General features: G+C 38.4%; 1 protein-coding gene and 1 long non-coding RNA gene across 2 annotated transcripts in view; one reads left to right on the top strand and one right to left on the bottom strand.

Moving 5' to 3' along the window:
• The window catches only part of LOC139768328 (uncharacterized), a 126,121-nt gene that overhangs the window by 72,065 nt on the left and 37,677 nt on the right, over positions 1-16,379 (top strand). The gene's annotated exons all lie outside the window — the stretch shown is intronic.
• The window catches only part of LOC139768304 (irregular chiasm C-roughest protein), a 132,513-nt gene that overhangs the window by 90,326 nt on the left and 25,808 nt on the right, over positions 1-16,379 (bottom strand). The gene's annotated exons all lie outside the window — the stretch shown is intronic.

Below are 16,379 nucleotides of genomic sequence, written 5' to 3'. Positions count from 1 at the left end.
GAGCAGGGTGGCAGGGTGGCAGGGTGATAGGGGTGGCATAGCGAGCGAGAGGGTAGCGACGGGGATCGGGGAAGGGTGAAATAGGGAGAGAGAAAGAGCGAAGCGGAGGGATTCGTGGTATAGCTTCGACTTTGGCCGTGCCGTGCCGCAGTGGTATCGAGCGGCAACCCCACCTTTCACTCGGTCTCCTACTACCCCTTCCGCCGTTCCCGTGACCCCCCTCGTTCGAACCACAGCGCTGCCACCATTCCACCTACCCTAGAGTACGTTATAGCGCTCTAGGCGCAAGTGCGCTCGCACGAACGCCGCGAATATACTCTTTCCCACTTTTTTTTTCCTCCGTTGCGAATTCTATCCTTCATCTCGTTCTCCTTTCGCTCTATCCCGCACCCCATCTCCATTCCCTTCCTGCCTTTCGCAGTGGTAAACCGTACCACGTGACGGTAGACTAGAGGATACTCTATTTAATGAACCCACGTGCACCGCGAAATGTCTCGAATATCGAGATCGGAAACGTAACTCGTTTAGTCTTTTTGAACGCATCGTTTGCCGTAATAGCGGTACAATAAGGAAGGGGACGGATGCGCGAATTTGATAGACGACTGCTTCACCGCAGCCGCTGATAACAGTAATGACATGACCTCCTTCGCGCGCGCAAGTGGAGTCTTCTACCACGGAAAATTCTACTTTCTTCCGTGAGAAGAACATTCTTTCGCGGCGACATGCATTTCACATATCAACTGTGTGCTCGTTTGAATAACATTCCCTCGGGAACATCTTCGAAAATCTTACACTATTCAAAATGGTTAAAAGTATAATTTTGTGTTCGCGATAAATTATTTAGAGAGAGATACCTTTTTTTTGATATATCAGTTAAATCTGCGCGATACAATAGGCAGGAAAATATCGACAATGAGAGCTACGTAATTACGGATAAAAAGTAATACGTTGAAACGACGAACGAGTATATAAATAAAAGCGGCGCGAGAATAAAAATAAAATGGTCTTATCAACGAAATAATACGTACCTCTTGCAGAGTATTGCGTTCTAGCTATTCCCGGCAGTATAATTACTTACAGTCGATTTAATTCAGTACGGTGTCGCTTGAAATATTTTTATATCACAACGCTTTACGGGCAAACGAGCATCAGACAGAAACTGCCTGCAAAAGGAGTTTTGTTTTTATCGCAATAATAATCCGATTGACGTAATACCGCGCGTGAGGGGACAGTCGCGCTCCCTCTTTCGCTTTCTTTCTCTTTTCTTCTATTTTGACATCTATTTTCTCGTACGCTAGCAAAAATACAGCTACCAAAAGCTAAATTCCCTGTGGTCACTTTATGGAAGATGTCAACTAAATTTTCAGATTCCCTGTTTTTTCTTTCTTTAAACGTATTATTTGCCGCGCATTTAGAGCCCCTCGCATTATGAAATTTCATCGATTTTAGTCCTCGTTTCAGCGCGCCTTGATTTTCCTTAAAAGATTTTTCCGCCGTGAAGAACATTAGAACACGGTGCAGCTACACGGACTACAATGTTACAGTAGCGTACAAATTAAAAAAAAGATGCTTAAAAAAAATAAAAGAAGAGGGAAGAAAAGTAAAAAGATTCTGGCTCCAAGGTAATCTGCTTTGCGGCTTACTCTTTCTTTCCCTTCCTCCCTCCCTCTCTCTCTCTTTACCCAAAGTCGACCACCCATGTTAAAATTGCAAATATTAGTAAAACAAAAATTCTCGCTGCACGCGAATGACGGGCCGAGCTTTTTCGCTCGGTGTTCTCGTTCGCCAGGTTCGCCGCGTGTATTAATATACGAGCTCGAATCATGGGAGGGATCGGGACGTTAATCAGGAATACAAAGCCAATGTTCGGTCGTTGTTTTGCTTCTTAATCGAACGCGGACGGGGGTCACTTGCATTTGCACAATGTCCCGGAGTATGGTTTTGTCGACGAGGCAACGACCGCGGAACAGGCAGCTATGTTCGAAATTAGCATTGAAAATTCTACAGCTCTCCGCTTGCTACGTCTACGTGCCATCATGGATGGTAAAGGTGTGTTATTTCGTTATAGATATACGTTATATAAATTTACATATTATTCGCCCTGCGAAGTGATTGCAACTTTTATCAAGTATTTGTAACGGATTACACGGACCGTGTTATGCAAAAAATTACGTACCAAGTGCTGGTTTCGCGTAAATTAACTTTCAAATGCAAAGTTACATGTGGTCGACACCCAGCAATGTGCATAATTCATTTTTTTTTTAATTTTATGGGTTATTTCATTGTTGTGCAACACCGTCCATACGGAGCTAGCTGTGCAATATAAAGCCAACTTCAAAAAGTTTCTCGACTACAGCGGGAATATCTCACAAAACACTTCTATATGTTAAAATTCTAGTTTTCGGAAAATGTTTCTAGCATTTTTTGTTAAATTGTTTCGCGGTAAGTTTTCGACCGCCGAGAGTTGCAGCTTCATAAACCTAGGCTGCCGAAAACTGTGCTGGTAAATCCTGTTGCCTTACAAGAATAGAACTACAGAAACTTCCGGCGTTTCTATTTTCCTCAACAGACTTCGTTATACTTTATTCATAAGAAACATAATAGTAATAGATATTTATAAGAAATTGCTATTACATCAAATAGCTATCAACTAATTGGATATGATTATATAGCGGGAAATCAGTTTTGAAATTGTTTTTGTTTTACATCGCTAGACGTCCTTAATAATTATTTAAGAGAAATTATTCCAAATATATTGATTTTCTGATTATTAATTTTTAATACATATTACCAAATTGTATTTTACAATATCTTTATAAACAAATCACAACGTCTGTATTCGTAGACTTGCTTCTATATTCGTAACTGTGTTCAATTGTATCGTGAGTGTTGACACTTTGCAACATCGATAAATCAGAATCAGAATCGTAAATCGGAAAGCTGATCTGATACAAACGAGAGGCGAAGAAGCTGATGGAACGAATTACGATTTCGCGACGAGCGTCGAGATACATCTTTCGTCTCTCGGAAAGACTAACATTTGTACTTGTAATTTCGTAAATTAACGATCGAGGCTCGGAATAAAATCTAGCGTGATATAACAATATTGGAAGTATGAATTTATAATAGTCTACTCTCGCGCCGCTCGTTACGCGGTACGTGTGCAAAGCGAAAACCGGCGCTGGCTGTGATAATAAAGCCGACGTAGTAAATGCTTAACGTATTCACATAATTGCCATAGTGTTGTAATGGCATGTCATTTCGTCCGTGATAAAAAAAAAACAGACAAAAATCAATGGAATCAGCAGAAACCGCAGAAACGGGACCGAAGGTTATACTCAACTGAATTATAGAAGGTTGGCGCACTTATTTATTTAAACCTTTAAAGTGTCCACGTTATCTATTTCGTTATTGCTTCACTTTCGGTTCGTGTGTCTTACGGTATGCCGAAGATGAGCGTATCTCGATGCCATGATTTCGAGAAAATCCGACGGCAGCCAAATTAAAGAGTTCTCAAGCGGAGAAAATTCCAAGTTCTTAAGATCACCTTAGACACACTGTTCTATGTTTAAAGTGAACCTTATAAATTATGGAGCTATCTTATTTTTTGCTTCAAAATTCTTCGATCAAGTACCGCTCCATGGATTTTACCGTGAAATGTTCTAAAAGCTTATATCATGCTATTGGAAATGGAATTATACTCAGAATTAATCCATTTTCCGCGATATTTAAGTGCAAAAAACGATTAGAAAAAAAATATATATATATATTAAATGTTTAATGACTGAAATTTCTTTTTGCTCGTTTTACGTTTAGCGTAACATACATATGTTTGTCGCTGGTTTCTGCCATTTATGAATTATGTCAAATGAATGAACATCCCACTAGGACTAGATTAACTCGTGACATAGTTTCTTGTGTTACTTTTCTATAGTATTTTTTTATATATTTTTTAATTAATCTTCTAAGATTAACTTAATGTTATCTGATACTTTTTACTAAAATTGAAATATATGAAAAGATAAAAAAATTTATTTTACATGAGGTTTACTTTAAATAGTAAACTTTCATAATAAAAGAAAGTTTATAAATTATAGATACATTCTACATTTGTATTCCAAATTTTTTTATTAATTTGATAAGTAGTATTTTTAAACAAATGTAACGTTCTATCATCACTCACAAATTTTAAATTGTTTTTTCAGCGTAGAAATGTGAACATGTAAGAAATAAAAACTTCACTTTTCAAATTTGTCGCATTCCTAAAAGGATGAGATTGAAATATTTTAAGTATTATTATCAGATTTTTCTGTATATTGATTGATTGCCAACCGTGTGAATCGCCTGTGCAAATTCGGCTCGGTGATGAATTTTATATTGACAGCTTGACATTCGGCGGTTAACCGCGCATCGAGAAGTGATGGATTGAGAGCAAATTATAAAAATAGAAAATAGAAAACAAGTATCTCTAAAAGGAGACGTGAATTAAATATAAGAGAAAATGCATTGTACACCGAAAGCTCTAAAATATTCAACTTATGAGACTAAATAAGTAAATATATCTGTTTTTTTTTTGTTTTACTCCAATATATCTGAAAGTACCTAATTAAATTATAAGATCTTGAAAATTTAATCGGTCAAGTTAATTTTTTTTTATTCAGGTCGTTTTTATTACTTTTGCCGGATGCGAGCGTGGAATATATGATTGCATTACACTATAGGAACAAACCGAGTACGCGGTCGTTCCTCGCATCCCTCGTTCCGAAGAAAAGCCAGTAAAAATCAATGAACCAAAGCTGTTGGCGCGGGACTAGCCCAGGGCTCTTCTCAGCCTGTTGAATGAACGAAGTAACATTGCCCGTAAGAACTGGTTTAACTGTTGGACGAACGTGTCTATATATTGGCTTCCTCCGATATCGACTTCCCGAATATGTCTGCAGTGATCACGTCGCGGACGCGGAAAGGAAAACGAACGTCACGATCGCGGGTGGGGAAAAACGTTACGAGCTTACGAAGTCGCGGATCGCCAATCACCCGCATTTCCCGTTTTGTTTTCCATTAGAGAGGAGAAAAACCGAGTGCGCGTCGGAAGGCCGTCCGTCGCCTGAGTTTTAATGGTTCGTCGCGCGCAATAACGTGTAAAGCAACCCGATTATATGTCGCGCTCTCGAGAATTTGTCCGTCAAAAGATGTCCGTCTAGATTGGTATTCTCGCGTTCGTTGTGAAATATTTGATAGTGTAATAGCGTGGCGGCAGGCAAGAAACGGTGACAGAAATCGCCTGTAGGCGACTGGTTCAGGACCTTGCCGGGTTACTTTGCGAGGTCGTCGTACTCATTTATTCATCTCCTTAAAAAACTATACGCCATACTACGCGGGCGCGCGCACACGCCGCTCTCGAGTCGACTCTCGTTTTATCTTCGGCGGAAAGAAAATTCGCTCCAGAATTCTGAGAAAAATTTAACGTCGGACGAGCGCCCGCGCGCGCACTTATTTCCTAGACGTTCTACTCAAATCCATTTCAACTTCATCGACGTAACGCTAGCGAAAGAGAATTGATTTACACACCATGATGGTCTCTCGATGGTCTCTATCGACTTTTCCAGGGAGAGGAGGGGTATATAAGATATTTCGTCCTTTTTCTTTTTTCTAATCCTCAATATTCCGGAGTTAATGCAGTCATGAAAGACTTGAAAACCCATTACTTCATTTCGTTTTATTATTATGATACTATTCGCGATCTGGATCGCGGACCTCGATATCATGTCCTTCGATTTAAGAGGCAGCGAAATGATGGAGAACTTTTACTTCGCACGAGTGAGTAGCTCGATTGTTACACACTCCCTGAGCTGGTGAAGTAGCCCTTTACTAGAGGCACTCACGACGCACTTTGTAGAATTTATGATTGACTGCTCGTAAAGAACAAAAAATATATGATAAGTAAATACATAAGAGTGTCGATATACGCACACAAAACAGCGTTCGTTGACACGAGCGTATACATAATACAACGTTTAATAATATCGTTAATATTAGATCCATTCCTCGAATGTTTACTGAATCTGATATCGCGCAAATATCTTATCCAATCTATTTCCCCTCCTCTTTCTCTCTCTCTGCATTCTAAATTTATTATCGATGGTAATATCATGGCGATAGATTCGGATGCCTCGCGTTTAATAACGTAGATTGCAAGATAATTTAATTTCTTCTTAATCCCTCATTCAATAATAATTCTTATCTCTTTATTTTGCACTTTTTTATTTATTTTATTGATGTACGCAGCCAATTAAATTCAGATAAATTAGTATTTAAATCTAGAGTACAAAACTCGCCACCACATATCGAATGAATAAAACATGCCGCGACACGCTGCGACAAATGAATTTATTAATGGGATATTACAGCTGATGCAAAAGTCCTTTTGCAGAATCCAATAATTTGCCGAGAATCACTGCGGATAAGAAGTAAAGCGGCTTACTTGGAGCTCACGAGTATTTCTCCAATTATATCGCGTGCGTGTACATAAAACGGCGCGGTTCTCACAATCCGGAGCGTATGTAATCTGGTTAAAGCGTATTCGGGGAACTCCCTGTGCTGCATCTAGCTATTGTTCGGGAGAGTACATTTGGTCGACCGAAATTGTACTCATAAGCCATTTTGGAATACAGACGCGCGTCGCTTTCTCACAGCGAATTAATACGAGCCTTGCCATTGTCTCGTAGGAATATATTTGACGAATCTCGTAGTCTTGCCGACGAATTGTTGAGATGTAAAAATATTGGCCATACAAATTAACCGTACAACATATGTAGTTATTTAAAAATTATGTAATTGTAGTGCAATTATTAAGCTGATGAAGGTGAGATTATGCTGTTATATAATTTTTCTCTATTTTGCAGAATGGCTCAATGAGAGTTCGCTGGTGATTTAGTAAAAACAGTATTTATTTTTGCGATGTCAAAGCAAGATAAAATTTCTCGTTTCTGATTTTTAAAAGCAGTACAAAAATAACGAAAATAATATATGTATAGTTATTTCTATTGATGCTTAATACATTAATTTCCAGAAATTATGAAAATCTATATTCTGTAAAAATCAACGAAATGTACGATCGAGTGAGAAGATATTATTGACAAGAATTATTTAACCGCTGTCTGACGGTACAGATTAAGATTCTTCTGGCAGGAAATAAAAGTTGACCTGTATACTCGCATATTAGGATCAATGACCTTGTATACTCCAGACGGATGCATACGCAAAGCATGTATTTTTAGCGAGACATCGCGACGGAAATTTGCAAACATAGGCGCCGAGCGCAATAATTGTATATCTCAGATTTCGCGCGTTATTATTGGCTTTAACGCAGCCGTTAAATTTATTTTTCTACTTGAAAAGTTAATAAAAAAATTGGATTAAAATTAAAAACTATTTTACGCGAGCGTGGACAGCGTGATTACTCTAAAAGATAGAATTTCTTATTTCGTTAAATTAAAATTGTTTGAATGCGCGCGGGGTTGTGAAAAAAATAAATTAATTTACAACATGGAAAAGAATTAATTAAATATATCTATATGGATCGTGTGCAAATGCTGCATTTTAAGCTTAACAATTATTAAACATTGCCATTTATAGTCATTTCTATTTTTATACATATACTTGTTATACATATCATACATATTTTGTGAATATAAATATATTTTTGTTTATTGATAATACACGGAAAAAAAGACTTGGTTGAGATAAGAGAAAAAATGGTCGCCTCGACCAAGTCTTGGTCAAGGCGACCATTTTTTCTCTTATCTCAACCAAGTCTTTTTTTCCGTGTATAATATACGATAAATTTGAATATTTAAAAATAGAAACTCGATAAAACGAAATCTTTTTAATGTCGTGAAATAATCGACGCCAATGTTTCGTCTGTGCATTTACGTTCGAGACGAGGCGGAGGCTAAATCGGGACTGTCTCGCGTGTAGTCAAAGCTCAAACTAAGTGTAGAAGCATTAGCTTTTACTGTAGCGTACTCTTCGGATTTTTGCGTCTGACACATGATATGCAAGTTCTGCTAAACCAAAAAGACCAAAGCAATATCTTACAGTCTGGCTTGAGAAGTTGAGTTAACGGTCTCTTTAGACGATAGTTGAAGTGCAGGCAGAGAAGAAAATTAAGATCTGATCAAAACTCAAATTGATGCGTTACAACGGTTAAATTTCGTTGATTTAATAAACTGATATTGATTAGAGCGAGAAAAATCAATTATTCATGTATACACGTGCACATGTACAGTAATTTTTCTCGTGAGAAAATGGAAGAAAGAAAATATCGAGTTGCATGAACGTTTCGTAAACGTTTCCAGCGCAAATGAGGTGTTCTAGAGGCAACATGGAAGCTCTCGACCTGGGGACTTGATGTACAGGGATGCTGAACCATTCCGCCATTTCGATAGGTTGTTGGCAGAAATCCGAGCGGGTCTCATCATTAAGTAAGAATCCATTACCGCGTTAGTGGCACGTCAATAACGAGAGACCGGCGGAGGTCGCGTTAAATTATTCCCGTAACATCAAGGTGAACGAACACGGAAAGTCCTTTCCGCGCCTTTCCCTACATTATTTAAGGGGATACTATTTAAAAGTATAATCATCTATATCAGAGTACATCTCTCCACGGATATTTCTCGATCGCCATCGAAAAGTATAAGACTACTCATCGAGAGTCTATATCGGTTCGATATCCATTCTTATCTATTGTCCATTCGTTTGCTCGCATCCCGTACGGCATATACTTCTATCGTGCATATCGCATATCTTTTCTATATGCAATACAATATATACAAATAGACATCCGGATTTCTCCTATTCGCTTGGATTTTCGTCACAGATTTGCAGTCTGCAGCGTAGAGCGGGAGACGCGAAAATCCGATCATAGCGCATATAAAAAAAAATATGAATATTGAAGAACGTTCCGGATCTTCGCCGTCGTATATTTGTCTTCCTTCAAACTCGGAACGCGATATAGTTACGGTTTCATTTTTGCCGTTATGCAGAAGGGGTTAAGCGAACTGGCGTTCTCATCATCCCCCGGCTACGCGAAAAAGTTTCAAACGGATTCTCGCTACCGGAGCCGGGCGCTATTTTCGGAAACCTCGACCAGGATAAGGCCGAAAGTACCCAATTACCCGAGGAACACAATACCTGGGAAATTTTTGCGAAGAAACTCAGAGCTAGGAGTAACTCGTTTCGAAGGCATCGCTTTCGAACGATGTCGAAAGTATCGATTCCCAAAGGCCGTTCTCCGATTCTCGCTCACTCTACCCTCGTGTTTCCCGCGCTCAATCGTACCCCACCGTCGAAATGACGGTGCTTTTATCTTACTTCGGGTAGGAGAAGAATGTTTCATCGTATCGGACGGGAACCGATCCGCGTCATCAACGCAAACGAGTATCGCGAAAAAGATGGCAGCTTTTTAAGAATTATCTTGAATTAGAATCTAAATGGAATAAATATAAGAAGAGCTCGAACCCCTGTTAAAATGAACGAACGTTTTGTCGTCGAGATTATTATTATTTGGACAAATTTGCAAATGTCAGAAACTGTATTGAAACAAGAATCTATTACAGGAATAAATTGAAAAATCGATATAAAATTCAACTGTCAATAGAACATAAATAAACTGTATTTTTGAACAAGGATTGAAACCGATATAACTTTGGCGTATACGTTCAATTCACGATGCTATAGATATGCGAAAAAGAGATTGCTTTACGCCAATTGCCGCGTTTCTGCTGTCACAGATAAACATAGAGATTATTTTCCTGTACGTTTATATGTTTTGAACTGACCCGAAATTATACTGTTTTCAAACTCCGCTTTTGAGAGATATTTTATCCTACACTGTAACGGTAATATGTGTCAGATTAACAACTAACTTTTTGACACATTTTATAGGCACTCCATTGAACTCTCCGGCGGTATATGTCACATTTCTGCAGCACAAACGAGTGTTTTGTTACCTTCCGACATTTTCTTCCGTACGGCTATCTCGCCCCATGATAACAACATTCCGCGTATCGTTATCGCGCGGTGTTTAAATGATGAAAAAGTGGGAGCGGTGAAAATCGCCGGACAGGAAAATGCATCTCGCGTGTACCCTTTTTTTTTTGCCGCGTCCGAAACGGCGTTATGCGTCCTCGGCGGATTCCAAAAGGGAATTACGGCTTGGTCACGACAGTCGGAACTACATTTTACGCGATAACTCGATTATGTTTCACGGCTGGTGCACTCACGCACTTGCCCGAGCTGATATGCGACGTGGTATCGCTTTATTACACGGAGACATCTTTTCGACAACGTCGTTACCGGTCATTACCAACGACAGCGTGTTTTCGCTGGGAAACACGAGCCTGCCATCGATATTGTCATCCATCGTTGCAAAAGGGAAGGATAACGTCGCGAGGAAATCACGGATAACGAGTGTAGCGAATTCTTGTTTTTCGTGTCGCACGCGTGCGGCATGCATCATCCTCAGGCGTGAACCGCAATTAGATCGGCACAATTGCGTCATTGCGCGACGTGGCGCGCCGCTAGCGTAAATAATACTATATCATTATTTACATCTGTCCCATGCGCTTCACGTGCATCGCTCCCACGTTTGCCTTCCCGCACATTATGTGCGCCGCTTTATAATTAACGCTTTTCCCACTTGCGGTTATATTAAATGTCTGTACTTCTCCAAAATCATCCGGTCGTATAAATCCCACGATCACCATTTCGACGCATATTATTAGTTGCTGTGGAAGTGATATCTCTCGCGATGTTATATACGTGAAAATAGAGGAAAATAACCGTGCGATCATTTTTTTAAAATTAGTGAGATTAATAATACTTTTACCGCGTGTTACTTTTCTTACCATTCGACGATAGATTATAGTTAGGAAGTTTCGCGCACACTGACATATTAAAAGTGTCGGCAATTTTGTTAGAGGCGCGAGTTTTAATCGAATTAACTCGCCTTTCGCGAAGAACGAACTTTTCGCGACGTGTTAGCGACGCACGCTAATAGCATTACCGGCAGACGTACGCGAAATTTGCACTCGGCGGCGACTCGTCCGTTACTTTAATTTCCAAGCACGTACGCGACGGACGGAGGGATGAAATTATGGGGTGGAAATATATCGCGCACGTCCATGGAAAGGGAGATCCGTCGCTGTCGATCGGTTTGCTCGCTTTTTGGGATAGGATAAAGGAATGCGTTATTATAGAACGATCGTCTTTCGCTTCGCTTATCATCGCGCGCGTGTTTCCCATTTCTTCGCTTCTTTTCGATCCCCGGGACTGACGAATAAATCCGACATATCTCCAAGTGACGGAATCGTTTAGATTCTAATCGAAACAGATAGAAATTAACTTTTATATTATTGTCGACATTTCATATCAACTGAATATTTTAAATCAAAATTTATACGAATAATAACGCTACTATATGAGCGTACGTGACAGTTAAAAATTTCAATCATATCGATATAATGCAAAAATAAATGCAAAAAATAAATCGCGTAACGTTTAAAATTCACCTTCCGAGTTAATAAATTTTCTCGAGATTTTTTTCTTAAGGTTTAAATTCATCTATACACTATCGAATGATATACAGAATTCTCCGAGGAATACGGAAGTCGAAGAATACCGCGAAATCTTCCTAAAGAAAACTAAAAGCACACCAGAGAGCTCGAGCGAACGTAACTAACTGTGAAAGCACTATACACCAAGTGAAACAGAAGTATTTCCGTGAGTAACCATGCGGTTAAAATTCCTTTCGCACGAGTGAATTAAAATATAGTCATTGCAAAACGACAAGAAAGCGAGGTCAGGAACGAAACGATATGACGTTCCGTCGCGCTTTTGACATTTATCCTTTTAAAGAAATGGCATGAGTCAAAGTGACCCAGATGGGGCAATTTTAGAAGGGAAAATTTCTGTCTCGAATATTCGCATCCGTCTCTTCTGCACACAGAAAAATACAAATAAACGTGCGTTTAATTTCTTTTTTTTTTAACATTATTGCCCCTATATGAACAAGACATTATGAATACCGTGTACTCTAGGGTCAAGTAAATACGTGAAAACTGAGAGAATATTAGACTATGTCAATGATGATATATTACGTTCCTCTCCACCAGGAAGTTCCTTCGAGGAAATTCTGACGCTGCTTCTATCGCTCGGTCTGCTTTTCGGATCGAGGGTTCGCATTATCCTCGCTCAATTTCCTCTCGTTTTATGTAGCCGCGTGTCTCTTTATCCTCCACCCACGGCTAGGGTTTTTTATCCTTATCCAGCAAGGTGTGCAATAGTCGGTGAATTCGGTGTAGCCTGAGTTGAGAGAGCGAAGGTATAAAGACGATAAATGAAGGAGCTTTCAAAGAAAACCGGAAACTACTTCAAAAAACGAAATAAGTGTCGACTAAGTTACTGTAGAGACTCCCTCGCGTAGAGAAGGACGCCTCAAGGCGATCGATTTTTGAAAATTCTGTCGTCTGACGTAAAGAGCGAAGGGTAAAAAGGATGGGCTTCATTTTTCTGCGCGTCTGTGCGCGATAGGCAGAATAAAAGGAAGATAGAAGAAGAAAATGTGAGATTGATATGAGCTCGATATATATACATATATATATATATATATGTATCTTTAAATATATCTTCAAAACTTAATTTTTCCTACCGTTTTAAAGAATTCATTATTTTACTAAAAAATATCGATTCTGAATTTTACAACGAAGAATGTTACCTATCCATTTTCTGCCAATTCCGGGACATCTTCTATACACGTCCGCACAAGAAAGAGATACTCTGAAGAGAACGAATAAAGGAACTTTTGAAGAGATTCAGGAGCTCGAGGACGTTAAAACGTGAAATAAAAGTCGTTAGAAGTTACTGGGTCACAGCGGAAACTTTTGAAGTGAGCAATTTCGAAAATTTTGTAGGCGAGCCAGCGAGCGCCAGCGAGCCAATATCAACAAAAGAACGAAGAACTCGTAATTGGCAAGAATTCCTTATGATTACACATCTTTCTGATATTTCTTACCGTCTATCTTGGTAAAGTACAGAAAAGCTTGATGTGCAACCGAGGAAGATATTACGAGGGAAAATAACGTCTTAGAATTCTGCAGGCAAATCAGGAACTGCACTAAAATTTGGAAGCTGGTCCAAAATTGCTGCGGAGGATGAAAATTAGAAGCCAGCGATTTCAGAAACTCCACAGGAGGACGAGAGAACTGAACAAAGTTGTGAAATAGTGAGTATCGAAGAGTCTTTTTCTTCCTTCTCGTCTAAGGAATCTCATATAGGTATTAAGAGTCTTCTCGAAGAAAATATATCGCATACACTCTCGCGGAATCTATCCATTTCTCGCCGTGCTTTGTCGAACGGAATTATTCTTGGCCGATTTGAGGCATTTGTCTTTTCTTACCTACGGCGCAATTTTCTCTTTCCTCGTATATTTGTTTGAAGAATTGAGAATCTTCGTGCGCGAGAGGGAAAACGATAAATAAAAGGCGCCGAGCTAAGAAAAAAAAACTTAAACTCCTTCAAGCTTGAGTCGGAGCTTCTCTCGACGAAGTCGACGTTTCTAATGAGAAGCAACGCGAGTGCTACGAAAGTAGGAGCGAAGGCCGGCCGACCCTTTTCTCACTTTCGTGCAGGGTAATGTAAAAAGACATTTCAGAAAGACGGCGCATAGATAAGGTAGACAGAAAGATATATTTCGCGAAATATTACCGGTTGAAATATTCGCTCTCATACGCTGCGCTTTTCAGATCGAGAGGATACATTATTCTCAATCGATTTCCTTTCGCTTTACTTTGCAGCGTGTCCCTTTGACTTCCCCTTGACATTTTCTGCCTTCTTCCTCTCGTCTCCTTAGCAGTACGTGCGGCGAAGCTGATTTCCAGCCGGAGAAAAAGAAAAGATAAAGAGGGGAGGGGGGGGGTTGAAAGTAAGTTGAGCTTTTCAAAGGAAACCAGAAACTGTGTTGGAAATAAAATGAAAGTTACTGCACTGGGAGTACTACTAGGAGAACTCTTCCGGAGACCCTCTGACGTGAGCGGTTTTGCGAATTTTGTGATTAAGAGTAGCAAGAAGACAAACTGGATGTAAAAAGGGACGACGATAGTTGCGAATACAGAAAACACGATATGAAATATTCGATAATATCGATATCCGTATTATAACGGCATCGAAAAAGAGGTAGTAGTATCAATTTAACGATAAACATCGAAAGAATAAGAATGTATTGCTCAGCACTTAAGTCTTTTACGTTTCCACAAACGTGTATAAATATTTATCATGCATACACTGTTGGAAAATTTATGTTAAATATAACATAAATCACATGTCCAAAACGGTCCACTCAAATTTTTGTGTTAATTTAACATAATATGGATGTGTTAAGTGGTAACACTGATATTATGTTAAGATATTTCAACAGAAAGGAAATGTAATTCTGATCGTAATTTGAAGTTAATTATGTGTACAATTAACATAACTTTTATGTTGAAGTTGAGATTGTAAGATAAAATCAACACTCTATTTCTGTAAATTTTTATTCCTACTTCTTTTATAGAGTAAAATCAACATTTTTTTTCTGTAAATTTTAACACATTTAATAAATACGTTCAAATTGTGTTACTTTAACCTATTTTTCAAGTTATTTTAATTATTTTACATTTTGAATTTGTAAAATTCAATTAACATAGCAGGCATATGTTAAATCTACACACGTATGTGTTGATTATTTTACACAAAAATTTTAACAAGGACTTTTTTTAACACACAGGACCTCTGTTTTCAACAGTGTATTTTATCATATATTTTCACACGTACCTATGTCTCTTTCAATTTTTTTTATGACAACGGGATTTCTACATTCCGACAGTATTATTGCGTTTAATCATGATATATATGAAAAGTCCTGAAAATATAATCACGATAACAGACTAAAAACAAGAGTCACGGCGTGAAAGAATCTGTACGACAGACACGATTTCTGAAATCTACAGACCGTTACAGACGATAAGGACGATAATAGTCGTGGTAGAAACAACGAGCGACGAACGACGAGGTAACAAAGAAAATGCTGGTTGTTTCTTTTTGATGCTGGTGCCCAGGGGGTCGTAAGAATAACGCAAGTTAGAGGAATTATGTTTTCCTTTTGTCCGGGACGTGGACAAAGGCTCGCCGAGGAAAATGGCAGACTCGCCGAGAGAAAGAATTCTTTGGTATGACGAGGGTGGAATAAAGGTTGAAAAAAAAAAAGGAATGGAATGTCGCTAATTTTAGCATGTAACGTAATCGCGTTATATTACGCGTAAATTCAGATCAAATTGCATCGAAATATAATTGTTATTTAACCGTTCAGATTACTAAACGGCGTTTAGTAATTAATTCTTCCTTTTAAACTTTTAGACTTTCAACATATTTAAAACACGTGCAGTTTGCAATTTTATATTACGGTACAGGTTTACGCTGTTTTTGACGGTTTTTGACAAATTCAAAAAAACCTTCAGTATATATAAATGCACACAGCATTTTTTTCATACTATGATGAAATGCGCGCTAAGCAACGCAAATGCACGGGATGCAACCAAAGGTTAACGCAGACGTCAATATTGAAATTTCCTCTGAAGGTTTATTAAAGGATATCTCTTCGCTATACAATTATCGGCTGACTATCAACCATGATAAAACTCGAGCAACATAGTAAAGCGGAAAATAAAACGAGAGAAACGTACCATCATGGCGATCCGTAGCATTGTTGTTTAGTGCAGGGAGAATAATGTCATCACGATAACCGACATTTTCTCTCCATGAATGCGAGACCGAGTAAAATTATGCTGCAGAATACCTCAAAACATTTTGAATGAGAATAATAACCGACTTTATTTAAATTTTATTCTCATTTTCTATAAGTTTTGGAGTGTGCATTATTTTTATTTAACCATATTGTCACTCTCTATTTAGTTTTCATACAAATTAATATAACGAAATTATGAAAAGCAGCGTTAAAACAAGCAAGGGACATCGTTATTTTTCATATTTCGTTACCGTATTAATATAATTTTGAAAAATAAATGAATAGCAAAAATTTCGTGACAAAATATTACATATAATATCAACAATGTTTGTTATTATATATACAAATAATGTTAAAGACTCGAGTGGTCAGTTATTCATTATTATAAAGCGACAAGTTTGTCGATTCGTGATTATTGGAGAAAATGCCGTTTTATATCAAATTCATTCTTTTACATTTTACGATATAACTTGGTTGAAAAGCTCAGTTCGATAAAGAAAAGAAGTCGAATTTAGGATTAATTGGATTTTTTATCGACGTT

This window comes from Temnothorax nylanderi, unplaced genomic scaffold, assembly GCF_030848795.1.
Source record: "Temnothorax nylanderi isolate EJ_2023f unplaced genomic scaffold, tnyl_v1.0 TNYL_tig0015_pilon, whole genome shotgun sequence".
Taxonomy (NCBI): Eukaryota; Metazoa; Arthropoda; class Insecta; order Hymenoptera; family Formicidae; genus Temnothorax; species Temnothorax nylanderi.
This window is presented reverse-complemented; position numbering and strand designations above follow the sequence as displayed.